This window comes from Salmo salar, chromosome 09 (assembly GCF_965601325.2).
Source record: "Salmo salar chromosome 09, fSalSal1, whole genome shotgun sequence".
NCBI lineage: Eukaryota > Metazoa > Chordata > Actinopteri > Salmoniformes > Salmonidae > Salmo > Salmo salar.
In genome coordinates, this window is record NC_138299.1 from 16237371 (window position 1) to 16260182 (window position 22812).

Sequence of the window (22812 nt, forward strand, 5' to 3'; positions counted from 1 at the left end):
ACCCTAAACTTTTGAACGGTTGTGTGTATCAGAGAGACGTTTTTTTTTTATCAGGAATAACGAAACTGTCACAAGCTATACTTTAGTCTGTTTCATTTCTCATGGTTATAACAACATTGTAACAGAAAAATAGTGTAGGTTTTCACATGGAATAATATAACTCTTGAAGCTCACACTAGACCTAGAGCCCGCACAGGTGCATAGGACAATGTGGTAAAGTACTGTTATTCCTTATCCACTTAATGTTTTTATACGCTCGCTCGCCACACTTTTCTGTGGGGAAAATCTATTAAACGGTTAATTAATTGTGTCTGGTATCACTTCCCCCTGATTCGGCTCGTACCCGGCTCAAACTCGGGACCTCTGCTTTGTAAACACACGTGGCCGCCCTCCTTGACAACATTCCAACGGTTTGAGCCACCCAAAAGGTACCGATTGGATGGCTCCATCCGCGACATTTCAAGCTAGCTGTGGAGTGAGCTTACGGTATGTACTTAACTCTGTTACATGGGCTCACAATGAATTAAGTCAGACAAGTTTTCCGTCAGCAGTGTTGTTTAAAACCCTGAACATCTAGGAAAGTCTAAGGCTGTGTTGTTGGTTGGCTCGACTAGGAAGGTTATGTTGTAGGTTGGCCTGTTTTCCATTCTCTCGGCATGGGCGGGATTGTCTGTGATCCAGTACTGAAACAGGGACACAACTGCAGTGGCATCACCTGGAAAGAGAAGAGACAAACGCTACATTACAGTTTGATTGCAATCAGGAATAGTGAGTGGTTAAACGTTAGTTATTTAATGAGGTCATTACTGCTGTTCCATAGTGGTGAGAACAAGTAAACTAATTATCCTAGGCTAAATCCAGCATTGTACTGCCAGTGTACTCCTGTCACCTACAGTATCTCACTGTTTCCTAACAGCTTCCCTTTCCCCCTTGGCTATGGCTTTTATCTGACTGTTCCGTTCAGGCAAAAATTTAAAGGAGATTCCATTTAGCCGGTGCATGAAAGTCAATAAATAAAACTGGCAGCAGACGTCATCCCTGAGCGAGAGGTGTTGGGTGAAACAGTGAAATATAAGCTGTGGGATATTCTTTAGCGCTGTCCCTATGGTGAATTGATTCCTCCTCTCTCTCAGTTCTGAAAAGACGCTCCAGTGAACTGTAAAAAGACTTGAAGGACTTTAAAACAGGCTAAACCAATAGCACACCGCAGGGTTACTGGGCTAAAGCATTGGTGGCCAGAAGCAGCTGGTTTTATTCCATTGGTGGCCAATTCCATTTGTGTTTAGCTAGATGAATACCCCACTTTGCATTTGCCACCTAAAACATTTATAGTACCCTATTGACATTCTGTTAAATGGAAATGTGCTTTTAGCAAAAAATAACATTGGGGAATATTTTGCCGCTCCGACACAATACACAGGTGGGAATAGATTTGTTTTCACAGACTAAATGGTTATTAGACTTCTTTATTTCCCGTTTAAATGACTAATTAAGTTTCAGGGAAATACACAAAGCGTGTCCACATCGGGAGAGCAGGTGGAGGGACCAGCAAGAATACACTGTGTGGTTTGAGTCTATAGTGAGTCTATTGTTGGAACTGATCACTGGTTTGGACTGGAGCCTGTTTTCCTCCTCAGCGTTGCCTTAGCGACGAGAATGGAAAGAGGAGCGTCACTATTGCCACCTGCTCAATCGTGCCCTGAATCCCCTGGACAGGACAGTCATATAACACTCCAGAATAGTACACTCTTCCCCAGGGACAGCCAAGTATCCACTGATCCTATTAGTCATTAGGGCTGGGAATTGCCAGGGACCTCACGATACAATATTGGCAATACGATATGTATTGTGATTCTCACGATTCTATATGTATTGCGATTTGATACTGCGATTTCATGTTCCGAACATATTGGTCTGCTGCAGAGAGACAAGAGAGACCATGATCAGTCATGGAAATAAAAGTGCTGTAAACATGTTGGCTCAGGTACAGCCGACTAGCTCTAAGTGACGCAAAAAATCTATATAAAAATCTATATAATATCATCCAAAAATAATATCGCAATATGCAACTAGCGATTTCCCCTCCCATCACTATTAGTAGGGTGTCCAATCAAAACGCATCTTTTGACCAATGGATAAAATAATATGTTAATTGTGTAGATGCCCCAATGGTTCAAACCTCATGTCTCTATCAACATCTGAAGGATGGCCAAAATTAGGGTGAATAATTCAATGGAGGCCAGAGGAAAAAAAGTTGTCAAATATCAGGAAAATAGCATCATGTCAGCTAGGCTGAATGCTGTGCGATAATTGAGGCAAACTGACAGGCTCACTGTTGAACTCGTCACCTTTCTTCTGGAATCCAGAGGACATAAAACAATATTGAGGTAAGCTGTATATCGATTTTGAGACATGACATGATATTTTAGTATACGCTTTTCATATTAAATTCGAAATTCCTGTTATTTTTCAAAAGATTTCACAAAAACAAGCAGATCTCTGAAATGTCAACGGAGCACTGAGCGTACAGCGAGCTTTTTATAAGAAAAAAACGTTATGTTAATTTCGCTTTTTCCGACTCGCGTAAACAACTTTGCAGACTACCACCACAACATGTAAAATCCTCAAAAGTCACTGCGAGAAAGCGTCACCACTACTGTACGTAAACAGAGCTCGGTGCTTATTATCGGACGTATTAGGTTACGAAATCCGACTTTTTTGAATATAAATGTTCCACTGAACAATTCTGAACATGAAAAATCATATTTGTCTTGGTAAAATGTACTTTATAACACAATTGAAATTTCATCACCAAAGTGTGGGTGGACAACATACTATTAGACAGATTTGACCCAAATACACACCTGAGGTCATCTCGTTCACAATTCCTAGACCTGTACAAAGTGTGGTCTCCTGGCAGCTCTTGGGTGAAACTCCAGGTGAATGAATGGCAGGAGACGCTGGTGATTTTCAAACTGGTTAGTGTTTAGATAGGTGAGAGCATGCATGTATAGGTAAGTGATAGTATAGACAGGTGTGGTCTGGTATTTAAGGACAGGTGAGGGCTGATACTGACCGGTGACTGTATGCATGTGTACGCGAATGGCGAGCTCAGACAAACGCAGGTTAATCCAGGCGAGGTAAAACCAGATAAGACTACTCACCAGTAGACATGGTAGAGCTGTTCTGGAGCTCCTGCAGATCCTTTGCCATCCTTGCTGTGTCCTGTTGCTGCACCAGGGACTAGAGGCTGTGGAGCTGGGCCAAAACAGCAGGGGAGGAATGTTCCATTGTACAGGCTGGTCAGAAGACCCTCCACTACCAGATGAACCTGCTTGGTAGTGGATTAAGTATACTATTACTCCACCAACCATTATAAGCTCCGTTGCTGAACGGGCCTGTGTTTAATCCCCTGGTCTATCTCTAGACTGAGGAGCATATAAGGAACAGGAGCATGTAGCCCCTTTAACTGAACTACTGTGGACATTTCCAGAGGTCTTCCTTCTTAGCCTTCTGCAGTAATTCACCAACAGAGAAACCTTAATCCCTGGAACCAATGGGATTCTTTGGACTGACTGTCTGTCTAGTCCTCCAGAGGCAAGTCATGGAGGGATTATGACAGACCAGATGACTGAGCCTGTCCATTACATTTGAGCATGATGAAGTAAACCCAAACACCTCAATGCACCTCTACACCTCGATTCCTAAATCTCTCAAGGTCCTCAAGTTGTTATAGGCTAGTGATTAATGAGCTGTGCTTTCACTTTCATTTGCGTGTGCTCTGCACAGTGCTGTTCAAATTATTTATTTTCTGCCAATCCGAAAGCTATAAAATGAACTATGCTTCAGCACTTTTGGTCAGCTCTTAGGAAGACTGAAACACAGCCTAGGCTATATGTGACCGTATCTGTGTTGATTAGCAGCCTTGGTATGTCACACTCACAATCAGACACGTAGATCTTGTGTGGTCCTGAGGAAGATTATCACTTCAGCTGCTCTTCTCTGCCTCATCTCTTCCTCCCCCCCTCCCATCCTCCTCGCTCTCGTAGGTGAACTTGAGCTGCAGCACGGGGCACCAGACCTAGATACAAGAGCTTCTGTTTATGATGTTTCTTCTTCAGCTTCCTCCTCTTCTTCTTCTTGTTGAGCCAGACTCCTTCCTCCATGGGGGTCCCCAGGGTTGGATTCTGTAACCTGGCCCGCTCTGTCCACCCGGGCCACCACTGTCCCACCTCCTGGAGCTATAGTTCCCATTTCTCCTTCTTCCCCCATTGTCTCCTTCTACCTCTTCATCTTTGTTGGACTCATGAGTGTTCTCAACTGAAGGGAACAAGAAAAAGTGAGAGCTTTTTAACTTTCATGACTTTCACAAACTAGTGTCTAATCCCTTAAAGCTGGAATCCTCAATTGTAAAACTGCCACGTCCTTTTGAGATATTAGAACAACAAAGTTACTGCAAACAACGAACACAGTTTTTTCCCATCGGACATCATTGCATGCAGCTGCATATGTAGTGCAATTTGTTTTACTACCATGCAATACGCTCCCCAGCTTTGCGTCGCCAACAAAAACAACGGCTATGGTGCTTTTCCCCCATATTGCGGATTCCAATGCAGCCGTTTGATATCAATACCTATCTTACTGTAATAGTTTTCGAATTAAATTAACAAAAATAGCTTTCTAGCAAAAAAAGATTTCTCAAGCAGAATTTAACTAGGACTGTCGGGGAGTGGTCTGAGTTGGGAGGGGAAAACTGAAAACTAGCAGTCTGGAACTCTTTGTTATTAATCTATTAACAAATTTACCGCTTGGTGATGTCAGCAGATAAACAGAAACTCCCGTCCATGCAAACCTGCTGATTAGAAGGTCCTGTGTAGATTGCATTTTAAACCAGCAACTATCAGGAAATAACCTTGATTTGGCGGCAGGTAGCCTAGAGGTTAGAGCGTTGGACTAGTAACCGAAAGGTTTCAAGATCGAATACCCAGGCCGACAAGGTAAAAATCTGTCGTTCTGCCACTGAACAAGGCAGTTAACCCACTGTTCCTAGGCTGTCATTGAAAATAAGAATTTGTTCTTAACTGACCTGCCTAGTTAAATAAAGGTAAATAAAATAAAATTTCACATTGTTACCATGTTAGTTTCATCAGTTGTTGTACAATATGATACAAAACACAGGAAAAACATTTTGACTGCCATGGGCCTTTAAGGCAAGAATCCCATTTGGCTGTAGTACTGTGCTATGGTAAGTCCCTGTGTTCCAAATTCATCAAAAGTACCCATTTCATCGCAATTGGAATGAGCCACCTTCAACACCATGTCTACCCTGCTTTTAACACAAGACATTGTTTACTTAGTAACAGATCAAGCTAATTCAGCAAGCATATTCAGCCAAGCAGCACCCCTTGGATGACCCTGCCTATAGACCTCTCTGTAGCTGAGGGGCTGGATCGATGCTCCAGGATGGGTGGATATCCACTGTCCAGGATCACAGAGCACAAATCTGACCCAATCGCCTGTGGTAAAGATGGGGCCTGCCCACACACAGCAGAGAGTGGAGGTTTTTTCCCCAGGGTAACTTGTGGGTAGAGAGGCTGTCTGGAAATCAGCAACTCAACCACAGTCTATAGTCTCCAGCACCCCTACCGCAGAGCGTAAATGCACACACTGTTAGGTGGGCGGCGCACATACACACACTCACTCTTTCTCTAGGCTTTCAGCAGAGTGTTGATAGCTTACCGGTCTGAAGGGAAAGCAGCTACCATATGGGCAGCTGTGCAGAGACAGAGAAAGTGGCATTTTAAGCATCTTAAAAAACATTTGACTTATTTATCAATTTTCAACTGTGAAAAGAAACTGTGCAAATAGCAAGCTGGTAAATTATTATTCACGGCATATTACTAATCATAAAAACCATGTACAGTGCATTCAGAAAGTATTCAAACCCCTTGACTTTTTCCACATTTTGTTTTGTTACAGCCTTTCTAAAATTGACAAAAAAATGTTTTTCCATCAATCTACCCCATAATGAAAGTTAACAGGTTAAGAAATGTTGGCTAATAATTTATTTTTTTAAAGAATGTTTAAATACCTTATTTACATAAGTATTTAGACCCTTTGCTATGAGACTCAAAATTGATCTCAGGTGCATCCGGTTTTCATTGATCATCCTTGAGCTGTTTCTACAACTTGATTGTAGGCCACCTATAGTACATTCAATTGCGTGGACATGATTTGGAAAGGTACACACCTATCTATATAAGCTCCCACAGTTGACAGTGCGTGTTAGAGAAAAAAAAACAAGCCATGAGGTCGAAGGAATTGTCCGTAGAGCTCCGAGACAGGATTGTGTCGAGACACAGATCTGGGGAAGGGTACCAAAACAATGGCCTCCATCATTCCTAAATGAAAGAAGTTTGGAACCACCAAGACTCTTCCTAGAGCTGGCCACCTGGCCAAACATAGCAATCGGGGGAGAAGGGCCTTGGTCAGGGAGGTGACCAAGAGTTCCTCCTTGGAGATGGGAGAACCTTCCAGAAGGACAACCATCTCTGCATCACTTCGCCAATCAGGCCGTTACGGTAGAGTGGCAAGACGGAAGCCATTCCTCATTAAAAAGCACGACAGCCCGCTTGGAGTTTGCCAAAAGGCATATAAAAAGACTCTCAGACCATGAGAAACAAGATTCTCTGGTATGATGAAACCAAGATTGAACTCTGGCCTGAATGCCAAACTACACATCTGGAAGAAACCTGGCACCATCCCTACGGTGAAGCATAGTGGTGGCAGCATCATGCTGTGGGGATGTTTTTCAGTGGCAGGGACTGGGAGTTTAGTCCAAGATTGTGGGAAAGGTGAACGGAGCAAAGTACAGAGAGATCCTTGATGAAAACTTGCTCCAGAGTGCTCAGGACCTCAGACTGGGGCAAAGATTCACCTTCCAACAGGACAATGACCAACACATCTTGGAGTGGCTTCGGGACAAGTCTCTGAATGTCCTCGAGTGGCCTAGCCAGAGCCCGGACTTGATCCCGTTCGAACATCTCTGGAAAGACTTGAAAATAGTTGTGCAGTGACTCTCCCCATTGAACCTGACAGAGCTTGAGAGGATCTGCAGAGAAGAATACCTACCTGTTTTTGCTTTGTCACTTTGTCATTATGTGGCATTGTGTTTAAAAAATTTTTTTGAATAAGGCTGTAATGTAACAAAATGTGGAAAAAGTCAAGGGGTCTAAATACTTTCTGAATGCACTGTAGGAAGCGATTTGCTGTTGGAGGTAATATGTAAATTATGGGGCTAAGTGGACATGGGCTCGATAATAGACGCTTAATGCAGCAAGGTCCAGCTCAATCAATCGTGGTTCAAAGACACAGGCTGTCCTGTAGAATGAAGACAGATGTGTGGTACATTTACACGCACGCATAGTATTAGTCATGAAAAAAAAAAAAAGGTCTGTTTAAAAGGGAAACAGGTGAACTGCAGTTATCCAAGGAATGTGAGTCACACTGCTCCCTCTAGTGGTCAGCTAGGCTAAGTCTATTAGTGATCCAGAAACAACATTGTAATGTTGACAGGAGGGATGAATAGTAAGGTCATCCAAGGTCTCTCTGATGAGTAAATCTAAACCAGAGTTGAGTTGCTATTAACTAGGCAAATAGCAGTAGACATTGCTCTTACAGTGTCAGATTATTCAGTCACTTGGGTATTGCTGAGCTTCTCCCCATGCCTCTTCACTTGTTTTTGGTGTATACACTATTCATTGAGATTGTCCCATAAGCGGGCCTTTTCAAATATGCAATATACATGATGACTTCATTCCTTGCTTAGATGTTAATAAAAAAATAGAGAAGAACTGCATCATGCGTATACGCCCAGCTGCTCTACATGGAAGTACTTTAAGCCATTATTCAAAATAGACATAAAAAAACGTATTTTCATGGCTATGAGGTTGTCATGGTGCTCTTTGCTTTCTCCATGGTAACAACAAATATTTAAAGCGGTAGGCATAATGTACCTGCAAGTGTACTGTAGCACAGAGCCACAGACACAAACATCCACTCAAAACCCCTCTACTACTCCAAGTGTACTGCTACAGGATTAGGCCTATTCTGTAATTTCTAACCTCTACTACTTCTAAAATAGTGTTGCTTGTCAGAAAAATGGAATGGCCAAGCATTAAAAAGGTGCAATACGCAGAAATCGCTCCGCCATTTCCTGGTTACAAAAATGTGAATAGTTCGCCAAATTTCAGTTTGTGACAAAACAAGCAATACAGTGAAGAGAATCATTGTACCATCTAAACTGCTGTGAAATATATTTTCAATAAACAAAAATAGTGTTTTCAGCTTGTGTACAAAACCGAAAGACACAAAAACAAAACTTAACGGGAAGCATAGAAATAGCGCACATAGAACCGATCTACCGGTTCTTAGACTTGCTTTTAATGAGAATGATAGATCTATAACTCATATTTCTATGTGAATTTGGATGGGCTTTAATAAGAGAGTATTAATAGGCCTAAATTGCTGACTCGGTCTAAACCATTGTAACGGGCAAATATAGCTGAATTGAGTATGCCTTGATGTCATAAATTCTTGAGCTGCTAGAAAAACATGTCTTCCAATTAATTAACACAATTGCTGCAGAGAGCTGGTAAAGTGTAAATACTAGTACAACCCATTCAGTGTACAAATTAAGGTGTGCCTTAGGCTATTCTCTAATGGCAACTACTAATCTCATCAGTTTCAGCAAGGTAGCCAAAACCCCCTATCTCTCCAGCAGGCAGACGGTGAGTGAGTGAAATGGACTGGGGTAGGACGGCTTAGAGCAGCTTGTTTATCCAGCTGTTCCGTGATGCCAGGGAAACCTCCACTAAACACATCTACTGTACTTGGTTACATCGCAGTCTACTGGTCACATATTTTGTTTTATACGTTCTATGGTAAATCAATGTCAACTGTTGCGCCTAAATGGTTTAATTGAGTGCCCACATAAGCCATTTACACTGAGATAATCAACCCATGTCTGTAATAATAACCATAACATTTGACCTCGAGAACACACTGAGCAACAGCATCAACTGTTTTATTTAACTAGGCAAGTCATTTAAGAACAAATTCTTATTTACAATTACGGCTTACCCCGGCCAAACCCTAACCCGGACGACGCTGGGCCAATTGCGCCGCCCTATGGGACTCCCAATCACGGCCGGTTGTGATACAGCCTGGAATCGAACCAGGATATGTAGTGAGGCCTCTAGCACTGAGATGCAGTGCCTTAGACCGCTGCGCCACTCGGGAGCCCCTAACTGGCTGGTCTAATCCATTTGGCACAGAGATCGAAAAGATCCCTGTGCCTCAAAGCATGGGGTACACTGCATAACCATCTCACAACTAAGATCACGGTTACAAATATTTGTTCCTGCTTTTCCCCCACAACCGGACTGGAAAAGACAATCAAGGAGAGTGATAGTAACAGAGCACTGAGCCGAACCGGGAAACCGGGGAGAGGCCTCGATAGTAAATCCCTTGCTTTACGGCGCATCTCTGTCCCCACAGACAGTCCATAAATGTAAGATTATAGCCCTCTTACCAAGTCCACAGTATTTATGCATGCTGGCTGAAGGCGTGACAGATCCCTCTCTTGTAATCTGCAGGGGGAGCTAGGACTGTGTATACTCAGCCTGGCTGGGGATAGTGTTATTCCTCTCTCTCCTGAGACACAGAGCAAATGAGAAAGAAAGAACATTAGCTATACTGTGAGTACTGGCAGTTGGTTTGGAGGTGTTTGTAGCTGTATCACTTCCTGAGTGTGACACCAACTTAGTTGGGAGTAATAAAAAGCAGGTGATGTCTCACTTTGCTCAGCTTCGGAAACAATATTTATTTCAAATCCAATTTTATTTATTACATGTGCCGAATACAACACCTTAAAGTGAAATGCTTACTTACAAGCCCTTAACCAACAATGCAGTTTTAAGAAAAGTATGTGTTAAGTAAAAAATAGATAAGTAAAAAAACAAGAAAAGTTACAAATAATTAAAGAGCAGCAGTAAAATAACAATAGCGAGGCTATATACTTGGGGTACCGGTACAGAGTAAATGTACAGAGGCACTGGTTAGTCGAGGTGATTTGAGGTAATATGTACATACATGTAGGTAGAGTTAAAGTGACTATACATAGATAATAAACAGAGAAAAGCAGCAGCATAAAAGAGTGGGGGGGGCGATGCAAATAGTCTGGGTAGCCATTTGATTAGCTGTTCAGGAGTCTTATGGCTTGGGGGTAGAAGCTGTTGAGAAGACTTTTGGACATAGACTTGGTGCTCCGGTACTACTTGCCGTGTGGTAGCAGAGAGAACAGTCTACAGTTGAAATCGGAAGTTTACATACACTTAGGTTGGAGTCATTAAAACTTGTTTTTCAACCACTCCACAAATTTCTTGTTCACAAACTATAGTTTTGGCAAGTCGGTTTGGACATCTACTTTTTGCATGACACAAGTCATTTTTTCAACAATTGTTTACAAACAGATTATTTCACTGTATCATAATTCCAGTGGGTCAGAAGTTTACATACACTAAGATGATTGTGCCTTTAAACCGCTTGGAAAATTCCAGAAAATGATGACATGGCTTTAGAAGCTTCTGATAGGCTAATTGACATCATTTGAGTCAATTGGAGGTGTACCTGTGGATGTATTTCAAGGCCGACCTTCAAACTCAGTGCCTCTTTGCTTGACATCATGGGAAAATCAAAAGAAATCAGACAAGACCTCAGAAAAAAAATGGTAGACCTCCACAAGTCTGGTTCATCCTTGGGAGAAATGTCCAAACACCTGAAGGTACCACGTTCATCTGTACAAACAACAGTACGCAAGTATAAACACCATGGGACCACGCAGCCATCATACCGCTCAGGAAGGAGGCACGTTGTGTCTCCTAGAGATGAACGTACTTTGGTGTGAAAAGTGCAAATCAATCCCAGAACAATAGCAAAGGACCTTGTGAAGATGCTGGAGGAAACAGGTACAAAAGTATCTATATCCACAGTAAAACGAGTCCTACATCGACATAACCTGAAAGGCCGCTCAGCAAGGAAGAAGCCACTGCTCCAAAACCGCCATAAAAAAAGCCAGACTACGGTTTGAAACTGCACATGGGGACAAAGATTGTACTTTTGGAGAAATGTCCTCTGGTAAGAAATATAACTGTTTGGCCATAATGACCATCGTTATGTTTGGATGAAAAAGGGGGAGGCTTGCAAGCCGAAGAACACCATCACAACCGTGAAGCACAGGTGTGGCAGCACCATGTTGTGGGAGTGCTTTGCTGCAGGAGGGACTGGTGTACGTCACAAAATAGATTGCTTCATGAGGGAGGAAAATTATGTGGATATATTGAAGCAACATCAAGACATCAGTCAGGACGTTAAAGCTTGGTCGCAAATGGGTCTTCCAAATGGACAATGACCCCAAGCATACTTCCAAAGTTGTGGCAAAATGGCTTAAGGACAACAAAGTCAAGGTATTGGAGTGGCCATTGCAAAGCCCTGACCTCAATCCTATAGAAAATTTGTGGGCAGAACTGAAAAAGTGTGTGCGAGCAAGGAGGCCTACAAACCTGACTCAGTTACACCAGCTCTGTCAGGAGGAATGGGCCAAAATTCACCCAACTTATTGTGGGAAGCTTTGTGGAAGGCTACCAGAAACATTTGACCCAAGTTAAACAATTTAAAGGCAATGCTACCAAATACTAATTGAGTGTATGCAAACTTCTGACCCACTGGGAATGTGATGAAAGAAATAAAAGCTGAAATAAATAATTCTCTACTATTATTCTGACATTTCACATTCTTCAAATAAAGTGGTGATCCTAACTGACCTAAGACAGGGAATTTTTACTCGGATTAAAATGTCAGGAATTGTGAATAACTGAGTTAAAATGTATTTGGCTAAGGTGTATGTAAACTTCCGACTTCAACTGTATGACCTGACTTGGGTGGGTGTATTCATTGACAATGTTTTAGGGCCTTCCTCTGACACAGCCTGGTGTAGAGGTCCTGGATGGCAGAAAGCTTGGCCCCAGTGATGTACTGGGCTGTACGCACTACCCTCTGTAGTGCCTTGGGGTCGGAGGCCGAGCAGTTGCCATACCAGGCAGTGATGCAACCAGTCAGGAAGCTCTTGATGGTGCAGCTGTAGAACTTTTTGAGGATCTGAGAACTCGTGCAAATCTTTTCAGTCTCCTGAGGGGTAATAGGTTGTCGTGCCCACTTCACGACTGTCTTGGTGTTCTTGGACCATGATAGTTTGTTGGTGATGTGGTCACCAAGGAACTAGAAGCTCTCAACCTGTTCCACTACAGCCCCATCAATGAGAATGGGGGCGGGCTTGGTGCTCCTATTCCTGTAGTCCACAATCATCTCCTTTATCTTGATCACGTTGAGGGAGAGGGTGTTGTCCTGGCACCACACGGCCAGGTCTCTGACCTCCTCCCTATAGGCGGTCTCGTCGTTGATCAGGCCTACCACTGTTGTGCCATCAGCGAACTTAATAATGGTGTTGGAGTCGTGCCTGGCCATGTAGTCATGAGTGAACATGGAGTACAGCAGGGGACTGAGCACGCACCCCTGAGGGGCCCCCGTGTTGAGGATCAGCGTGGCATATGTGTTGTTACCTGCCCTTAGCACCTGTGGGGGAGGGGGGGGGGGGGGGGGGCGTTAGGAAGTACAGGATCCAGTTGCTGGGGCAGGTGTTTAGTCCCAGGGGCCTTGGCTTAGTGATGAGCTTTGAGGGTACTATGGTGTTGAACGCTGAGCTGTAGTCAATTAATAGCATTCTCACATAGGTGTTCCTTTTGTCCAGGTGGGAAAGGGCAGTGTGGAGTGCAATAGCGATTGCATCATCTGTGGATCTGTTGGGGCAGTATGCAAATTGGAGTTGGTATATGTTTTATGTGATTATGATGTTGATGTGGGCCATGACCAGCTTTTCAAAGCACTTCATGGCTACAGATGTGAATGCTACGCGTCGGTAGTCATTTAGGCAGGTTACCTTAGTCCCTGTGCCCAAGAACACTATGTTGGTCTGCTTGAAACATGTTGATATTACAGACTCCGATAGGGAGAGGTTGAAAATGTCAGTGAAGACACTTGCTAGTTGGTCAGCGCATGCTCGCAGTACACGTCCTGGTAATCCGTCTGGTCCTGCGGCCTTGTGAATGTTGACCTGTTTAAAGGGCTCACTCACATCCGCTACGGAGAGCGTGATCACACAGTCGTTCGGAACAGCTGAGGCTCTCATGCAATTTTCAGTGTTACTTGCATCGAAGCAAGCATAGAAGTAATTTCGCTCTTCTGGTAGGCTCATGTCATTGGGAAGCTCGCGGCTGTAATAGTTTGCAAGCCCTGCCACATCTGACGAGCGTCAGAGCCGGTGTAGTACGATTCGATCTTAGTCCTGTATTGACGCTTTGCCTGTGTGATGGTTTGTCGGATGGCATAGCAGGATTTCTTACAAGCTTCCGGGTTAGAATCCTGCTCCTTGATAGCGGCAGTTCTACCCTTTAGCTCAGTGCGGATGTTGTCTGTAATCCATGGCTTCTGGTTGGAGTATGTACGTATATACATACACTGTGGGTACGACGTCATCAATGCACTTATTGATGACGCCAGTGACTGTTGTGGTGTACTTCTCAATGCCATCGGAAGAATCCCGGAACATATTCCATTCTGTGCTAGCAAAACAGTCCTGTAGCTTAGCATCTGCTTCATCTGACCACTTTTTTATTGACCGAGTCACTGGTGCTTCCTGCTTTAGTTTTTTCTTGTAAGCAGGAATCAAGAGGATAGAATTATGGTCAGATTTGCCAAATGAAGGGCGAGGGAGAGCTTTGTATGTGTCTCTGTGTGTGGAATAAAGGTGGTCTTGAGTGTTTTCCCCTCTGGTTGCACATTTAACATGCCTGCAGAAATTAGGTAAAACTAATTTAAGTTTCCCTGCATTAAAGTCCTCGGCTACTAGGAACGCCACTTCTGGATGAGCGTTTTCCTGTTTGCTTACGGCCGTATACAGCTCATTGAGTGCAGTCTTAGTGCCAGCATCGGTTTGTGGTAGTAAATGGACAGCTACAAAGAATATAGATGAAAACTCTCTTGGTAAATAGTGTGGTCTACAGCTTATCTTGAGATACTCTATCACAGGCGAGCAAAACCTTGAGACATCCTTAGATATCATGCACCAGCTGTTGTTTACAAATATACATAGACAGTCACCCCTTGTCTTACAGAAGGCTACTGTTCTATCCTGCCGATAGAGTGTATAACCCGCCAGCTGTATGTTATTCATGTCGTCATTCAGCCATGACTCGGTGAAACATAAGATTTTATCGTTTTTAATGTCCCGTTGGTAGGATATACGTGCTTGTAGTTCGTCTATTTTATTATCCGATGATTGTACGTTGGCTAACAGGACCGATGGTAAAGGCAAATTACCCACTCACCGCCGGATCCTTACAAGGCACCCTGACCTTCGTCCTCAATATCTCCGTCTCTTTCTCCTGCGAATGACAGAGAAGAATAACTTGAGAATAACTTGTATATTGTAATATGAAACTCTACTTACCAGTGATAGTGGCCTCCTCCTCTAGGCCTACTTTTTGTTTCAGAGGTCTCAGGCGATGGAGCGCTGGATTCTTTCGCAGGCCTGGGAGGTAAGGTACAGCCTCTGAAGAACCTTAGACTGGAATACTGAAACAAAGTTAACTAACATTCTTAAAGGTGCTACACATATATTTTTGTTGCATAGTAATGTCTGAAAATGTATATTATACCAGGCGCTAATAGTGGAATGATAGTGTTTCACAACATTACTTAACTGCCACTGTTGTGATTGGCTAAGATATTTGCCTATTCATTTCTTTCTTCAGGAGCGGCTTCTTTTGTTAAAAAAAATATATACTCTTATGTGTAGCATCTTTTAACTTTTATTTCACTTTGCTGTCCATGTCAAGTACAAGCCATTCTCTTCAAATAAAAATGTAGTTAATGGACAAATGGGGGGGGGGGGAAATCATCACAACAGCAGCTGATAGATTAAAGTAAAACGGACAGTAAGCATAAACACTTGATTAAAATCAGAAGCTTACAACAAAAGGAATACAATATATCCAATGATGTATACATCTATGAATGTATTACAAAAACACGCGGGATTGACAGGGCAGGATGGCACTTGCGTTTGACAGACAGTGAGATGAGCGAGGTGAGTAGCTGCCTTGCTAGCAGGATAGCTAGCTAGTACAAACTTGTAAAACTAGCTAATGTTAGCTTAACGTTACGTCTGGCGTTAGAAGCGAAATGGACTTACCTTGTTTCCTATGTGCCATATCACTAGAATTAACTCGAGTGCACCATTAAACAAACCTGTGATGAACGCTAAAGCTACCAGCTAGATAGCTCGTTAGCATAGCCATCTACCCTGATAGTGAGTGTTTTGCAGCTTTTAAGAACTTCTGGAATGACACTCATTTGCATCATTGCATTGACTAAGCATGCCCCGTTACCACTGAAATCTTTTAGCCAAATATCATTGTGTGTGTGTGTGTGCACAGCGGTGAAAGAAAAAAAACAAGCAAGCTAGAGCACAGACCTCACTTAGCTATCCACACGAGAATGGAACCAAAGACGGTATGGTTTAGAAACTGATAGAAGTTCAACTGCCTGCATCAGTGCCCCTGCCAGACAGTGGCCCCCTATATCCTGATCAACAGCGTCCCCTCTGGTCGTATCCAGTAATATCAACTCCATTGACATGCGCAAACTAAGCCAGATGTGAAGAAGGGTTTGAAAGCAGCGCATGGAAACCGCGATGTGAATATCAACTAGGTAGGTGCCCATGGCTCAGCATCAGGACCAGAGTGAGCCTAGTTTGGAATGGGCGCACCCTCTAAACTTCGCTGGAAACCTCAGCATGTGAACGGGATTTGAGGAGGAATTACCTACTGTAGAATGTCAGCTCTGAAGAAGGTAACATCATTTTTGACAATCTACCCCTCATGTCATAGTTATACCCTATTCGAAAAGTCTAAGCGTGTCGGATTAACAACGTTGGCAGGACATGGATTTCAGTGTGTTTGAATAGTCAGTGATTTTAGCATAGTGATAGATTAAGTGTTCAGTTGGGAATTGGGTGGGTCTCAGCATCTTACTTCCAAATACATTTGCTGTATGGCTGATCAGTCTTATGTAATATCCACTGTTTAAGAATTTTGATAGATGATTTTGGTAGGAAAGATAATTCATTACTTTTTAGTTACCTGCAATTATTAATTCCCCCCTGCATCTTTCCTAGAAAGATTCTCATTGGAATGATTTTGCACTGTGGTGCACCTGACATGCTTTTGTACACAAACACACCACTGTTCTCTCTGGTTGCTGCTGCATACATGCACAACTTTGTCCCGGAGGAGAAGAGTGAGAGATGGGAACTTTCTAGGCAAAAAACTGCAATTTTTGGTGAGATGTAAACCTCTGAAATGGAAAACATGTATCTTTCACAGTGCATTTCTCACACACTTCTGTGAGCAGCCGGCAGACATGCAATGTGCTGCTGCTATCTGTCTGTGTGGACTATGTTCAGTGGAAGCAGTGGTGGTGGTTAGTAGTGGGTACCGCTTGCCTTGCATGCTTTGAAGGGAGAGCTCGGTTCAGCTAGGGAAGGGAGGCAGGCAGCCGTGTTTGAATAGTCAGTTTCTCTGTCTGTGAGGAGCTGGGAGGAAACCTGGGTAAACATGTTATGTAATGATCGGGTGTTGAGGACACTGTGAGAGAAGCCAAGTATTCAACAAGACTATCTGGGACAATAATAATCAACTAGTACACTGTGCATTTATTTATTTGTGGCCAAAGAGCAATAGCAGCAAGACTAGATGTATTCCCGTGAATCTGTGAATTAGGTTACATCACTTGGGCTGCGGCTGGCATACTGGAAATACATACAGTATGATGTGCTATTGTCAGGTATGATGATGAGTCAAAGGCCACAGTAGTTAGGATTGACAGTTTGCAGATGCAATTATTGATGCCAAACACAAATGCTGTTATTGTGTGCAAAATTGGGTTATTGAACACCACAGGAAGAAGTGCTATAAAATTCCTGGTATACCATTGGCACAGTACAATCAATTATCTGGTTGCACAGAGACCGCATATAGGCTAGTGGTTGGCAGAGTTCCCACTGGGCACAGATGTCAGTTCAACGTCTAGTTTTGATTTACATTGGTTGGGTTGTCAACTTATGTGAATTCAATGTGAAAGGAACTAAAAATGTCTGGATCATTGGATTTAGTTTAAAAGTTGGATTAAAAAATATATGTAATTCCCTTATGTTGATGACTTTTTGCAAATCAGTTTACCACATTGATTCAACAACATCGTATTGAATTATTTTGCGGAACTGATGTGGAAACAACATTGATTCAACCAGTTTTTGTAAATATTCCACATACATTATATGTGTTTTTATTTAACTCGGCAAGTCAGTTAAGAACAAATTCTTATTTACAATGGTTAACTGCCTTGTTCAGGGGTAGAACAACAGATTTTTACCTTGTCAGCTCAGGGATTCAATCTAGCAACCTTTAGGTTACTGGCCCAACGCTCTAACCACTAGGCTACCTGCCACCCTCTAAAAAGGTGAACGTTGTAATTTGCATGTAATCACTCTCCTAAAAGCTGAATGGCACATTGCGATCCCTCAAGACTCATATTTCCTAAACATTTAAAATACGCTACACCTTGCCTCTTCAATAATACAAAGAGCTTGTCCATATTTTTAGCCCATAGTTGCCAACGCATCTTTCTTCAATGACAACCAGCTGCGCGGCAGAAACTTTGTGGTAGATTCCTGTGTGTTTCTCTCTGGACGAGGAACAGAGAGGATCGCTACAGTCGCAACATGGAAACTGCATTTCTTACCATGTGGAAGTGCGCTGAGGGCACGTCAATTGCAAAGTGTTCTGTGTTCATTTATTATGCAAGCGTGTGTGAGAGATAGTGGTTTGGCAAAGCCCTGTCGTGACAGCCAGGAGGAAAGCAGTGTGTAATGAAATGAAGAGAATGGAAAAGGGGGACGGACCTGGCGTCAAATGAGCAGGGAGTTATCAAGATTGGCAACTGTAAATGATTAGCATGTGTTTGTGTGGTATTGTACGTGTGTGTGTGTGCGTTCGTGTGTGTGTCAGGGCTGGGCTCAATTCAGAATTGAATTGAGAATGCCTCATGAATTCCAATTAAATTGTTGCATTAGAATTTAAGTAGTTAACAGGATACAGAATTGCAAATCGAATTTGCATGAAAGGAAATAGAATTGATATCAGTGAAATTTTATGAAATTAAAATGTCTCTTCTATTCTATATAAGGTTCCACAGTTGACAGTGCATGTTAGAGCAAAAACCAAGCCACGAGGTTGAAGGAATTATGCGTAGAGCTCCGTGACAGTATTGTGTAGAGGCACAGATCTGAGGAAGGGTGCCAAAAAATGTCTGTAGCATTGAAGGTCCCCAAGAACACAGTGGCCTCCATCATTCTTAAATGGAAGAAGTTGGTCACTCTGACAGAGCTCTAGAGTTCCTCTGTGGAAATGGAAGAACCTTCCAAAAGGACAACCATCTCTGCAGCACTCCACTAATCAGGCCTTTATGGTAGAGTGGCCAGACGGAAGCCACTCCTCAGTAAAAGGCAGTACGCTTGGAGTTTGCCAAAAGGCACCTAAAGGACTCTCAGACCACAAGAAACATTATTTAAGTCTTTGGCCTGAAGGCGTCACGTCTGGAGGAAATCTGGCACCATCCCTACGGTGAAGCATGGTGGTGGCAGCATCATGTTGTGGGGATGTTTTCACTGGCAGGGACTGGGAGACTAGTCAGGATCGAGTGAAAGAAAAACAAAGCAAAGTACAGAGAGATCCTCCGCTCAGGACCTCAAACTGGGTCGAAGGTTCACCTTCCAACAGGACAACGACCCTACAGGACAACGACTAAAACGACCCAGCCAAGACAACGCAGGAGTGGCTTTGGGACAAGTCTCTGAATGTCCTTGAATGGCCCAGCCAGAGCCCTGACTTGAAGCCGATCGTACATCTCTAGAGAGACCTGAAAATAGCTCTGCAGTGACGGTCCACATCCAACATGACAGAGCTTGAGAGGATCTGCAGAGAAGAATGGGAGAAAATCCCCAAAACAGGTGTGCCAAGCTTGTAGTGTCATACCCAAGATAACTATATGGGTAATGTTTGCCCATATCATGCAGCCCTAGTACAGTACTTAACCACTAGCTGTAATCGCTGCCAAAGGTGCTTCAACAAAGTACTGAGTAAAGGGTCGGAATACTTATGTACATTTAATATTTCTTTTTTTTTTTGCAACAAATTCTAAAAACCTGTTTTTGCTTTGTAATTATGGGGTATTGTGTGTAGATTGATGAAAGAAAACTATTTAATCAATTTTAGAACAATGCTGTAATGTAACAAAAATCAAGAAAATGTCAAGTGTCTGAACACTTTCCGAATGCACTGTATAACACTTTGTATCCAGGACAAAATGGGAATTGCTTTGCCACATATTCTGTACAGGCTAACTTCTTTTCAGTTCTTTTTGTCAATTAGGTTAGTATTGTGGTGTAACTACAACGTTGTTGATCCATCCTCAGTTTTCTCTTATCATGACCATTAAACTCTGTAACTGTTTTAAAGTCACCATTGGCCTTATGGTGAAATTTCTGAGCAGTTTCCTTCCTCTCTGCCAACTGAATTAGGATGGACCTGTATCTTTCTAGCGACTGGGTGTATTGATACACCATCCAAAGTGTAATTAATTTCACCATGCTCAAAGGGATATTCAATGTCTGCTTTTTTATTTTTACCCATCTCCAAGTAGTTTCCCTTTTATGCGAGGCATTTGCTTTGTGGTTGAATCTGTGTTTGAAATTCACTGCTCAACTGCATTATGTATAATTGTATATGTAGGGTACAGACATGAAGTAGTCATTCAAAAATCATGTTATACACTATTACTGCACACAGAGTGAGTCCATGCAACTTATTATGTGACTTGTTGAGCAAATGTTTACTCCTGAACTTTTTTAGGCTTGCCATAACAAAGGGGTTGAAAACTTATCGACTCAAGACATTTCAGCTTATTCATTTTTGATTAATTTGTCAACATTTCAAAAAACATAATTCCACTTTGACATAATGGGGTATTGTGTGTAGGCCAGTGACACAAAAATATACATTTAATCATTCTTAAATTCAGGCTTTAACACAACAAAACTTGGAAAAAGTCAAGAAGTGTGAATTCTTTCTGAAGGCACTCTATATCAAAATTAACCCAGTTGAAAGGAGACACATATATAAGATGTTGTTGTATTACAAATGCAAATGAGACAATATGCACGTGCCTATACTGCTTGAACTCCAATATATAGACCTTAAGTATATTTATGAATGTGGTTTTATTTGGAAATGACTAATTTTGTTTGGGCATACTCAGGTTGACTTTTTCATGGAATCGCCCAGGCACAGACTTAATGGGTCCAGTCAGTGTGAGTTAAATTTGATTAAGTTACTGTAAAAACACAGAGTTCTGGCTTCTTTAGTCAACAAACAGTAGGCTAACTGTTTAAATTGGGCTTAATTGGTAATTGTTCTCCCTTTGGTATCACTTCTCCTGCTCGTGCATGCTCTGATTTCAGCTGTTGAAGAACTTAACCACTATTTTGTACATTACTGTATAGGGCTGCACAATTAATTGAATTGACATCGAAATTGCAATATTAACATGTGCAATATCCATATCGCAAGAGATCCATAGCGCATGCAATATTTTGAAACGCATCTCAACCACGAGTAACGGACGTTTTTATAGTTTACTACATTTTTTTCTCTCCTCTAGTGGCTGCTTCCCACACACACCAAGCCCCGCCCCCTTGTCACTCAAGCTGCACAGTTCCTCCTCACTGTTAGATTCACCATAAGGGTAAAATGCAGTCAACTGATTGTTCCAAACAAGAACAATGCTTCTTTCCACTTTGCTTCTTACCATAAGTCATTACATTTCTATGATTCCAACAGTTCGCCCAAGTGTTTTGATCCAGGCAATATCGCATGTCAAATCACGACAGCAAAATTTGAGACTTAATGGAGGGGTGATGATATTAGAGGCAGAGATGTTCTCATTTACAGCAGCCACCTGGGGAATAGTTACAGGGGAGAGGAGATGAAAGAGCCCATTGGAAGCTGAAGATGATTAGGTGGCCATGAAGGTGTGAGGGACAGATTGGGAATTCAGCCAGGACACCAGGGTTAATTCCCCTACTCTTACAATAAGTGTCATGGGATCTTTAGTTACCACAGAGAGTCACAACACCCGTTTAATGTCCCATCTGAAAGACGCCACCCTACACAGGGCAATGTCCCCAATCACTGCCTTGAGATATTTTATCTAGGACCAGAGGAAAGAGTGCCTCCTACTGGCCCTCCAACATAACTTCCAGCAGCATCTGGTCTCCCATCCAGGGACCAACCAGGACCAACCCTACTTAGCTTCAGAGGCAAGCCGGCAGTGGGATGCAGGGTGGTATACTGCTGGCAAATTTTAATGCATGCCATAGGTAGTGGATTTGGAAACAAAAAACATAGCATGTCATTCTGGAAAGTGGTTGCTTTACCTGATTTATTGTCATATTGTGTAGCAATAATGTGGTAATCTTTACAAACTGTCTTTCTACAGTTTGTTTTGTGAGAGAGGCTACCATGTTCAAATCCTCCTCCTGAAGTATAGCCTAGACTTCATCTAATTTTAACCTTCATTCAGAAAGTCTCTCTCTCTCTCTCGCTCTCTTTTCTTCCCTGATATGAACTGTTGGCACTGCCTCGGTCTGGCCCCCCTTTTATCTAACATGAGTGTCAGACGCTGTAGCCAACCTCTTCACCCTGCTGTGCACCACAAGCACTGTATAACTGGTCACCTGTACCTTTGCCAAAATCGACCATGCTATGTCTATGGGATGCATCGACCTCTCCTCAACCCCACCGCTCCCTCCTCTGATATGGAGGGCTGCCTGCAGATGGACATCCTGTAGTGATTTCACCTCCAGAAGTTAAAAACATATTTTATATGTCCATGTGGCAGATATATGCAGTGAAGTGCAGTGCTCTCAACTCTAAATGAACACGGTTCTACGTGAAAGAATCCACAGTATACTGCCAGTGAGCGGTGCACTGTAAATCTTTACGAAGCGGTTTTGGTGGGTATTTTGGTGTGAACCTTTACATTTACGTCATTTAGCAGACGCTCTTATCCAGAGCGACTTATGGGTGATACAAACATGTTATAGGTGTTGTAAAATACAGTATATTCACTTTAGGGTGCATGAGTACACATTTACATTACATTTACATTTACATTTACATTTACATTTAAGTCATTTAGCAGACGCTCTTATCCAGAGCGACTTACAAAATGGTGCATTCACCTTATGATATCCAGTGGAACAACCACTTTACAATAGTGCATCTAAATCTTTTAAGGGGGGGGGGGGGGGGGTTAGAAGGATTACTTTATCCTATCCTAGGTATTCCTTAAAGAGGTGGGGTTTCAGGTGTCTCCGGAAGGTGGTGATTGACTCCGCTGTCCTGGCGTCGTGAGGGAGCTTGTTCCACCATTGGGGTGCCAGAGCAGCGAACAGTTTTGACTGGGCTGAGCGGGAACTGTGCTTCCTCAGAGGTAGGGGGGCCAGCAGGCCAGTGGTGG

At 42.7% G+C, this 22812-nt stretch overlaps 1 long non-coding RNA gene across 8 annotated transcripts; it reads right to left on the reverse strand.

The window, feature by feature from the left end:
• LOC106610777 (uncharacterized) lies at positions 1 to 15754 on the reverse strand. Of its 8 annotated transcripts, none has more exons than XR_001329978.3 (6): positions 15650 to 15754; positions 14502 to 14748; positions 9593 to 9714; positions 3165 to 4320; positions 2865 to 2960; positions 1 to 715 (listed from the first exon to the last, which is right to left on the reverse strand). It is a non-coding gene; the product is annotated as an uncharacterized LOC106610777 (long non-coding RNA). The 8 variants fall into 8 exon arrangements; XR_001329977.3 differs by having other exon boundaries at positions 14624 to 14748; positions 15368 to 15754; XR_001329973.3 differs by having other exon boundaries at positions 15368 to 15754.
• Between the last annotated feature and the right edge of the window lie 7058 nt (positions 15755 to 22812).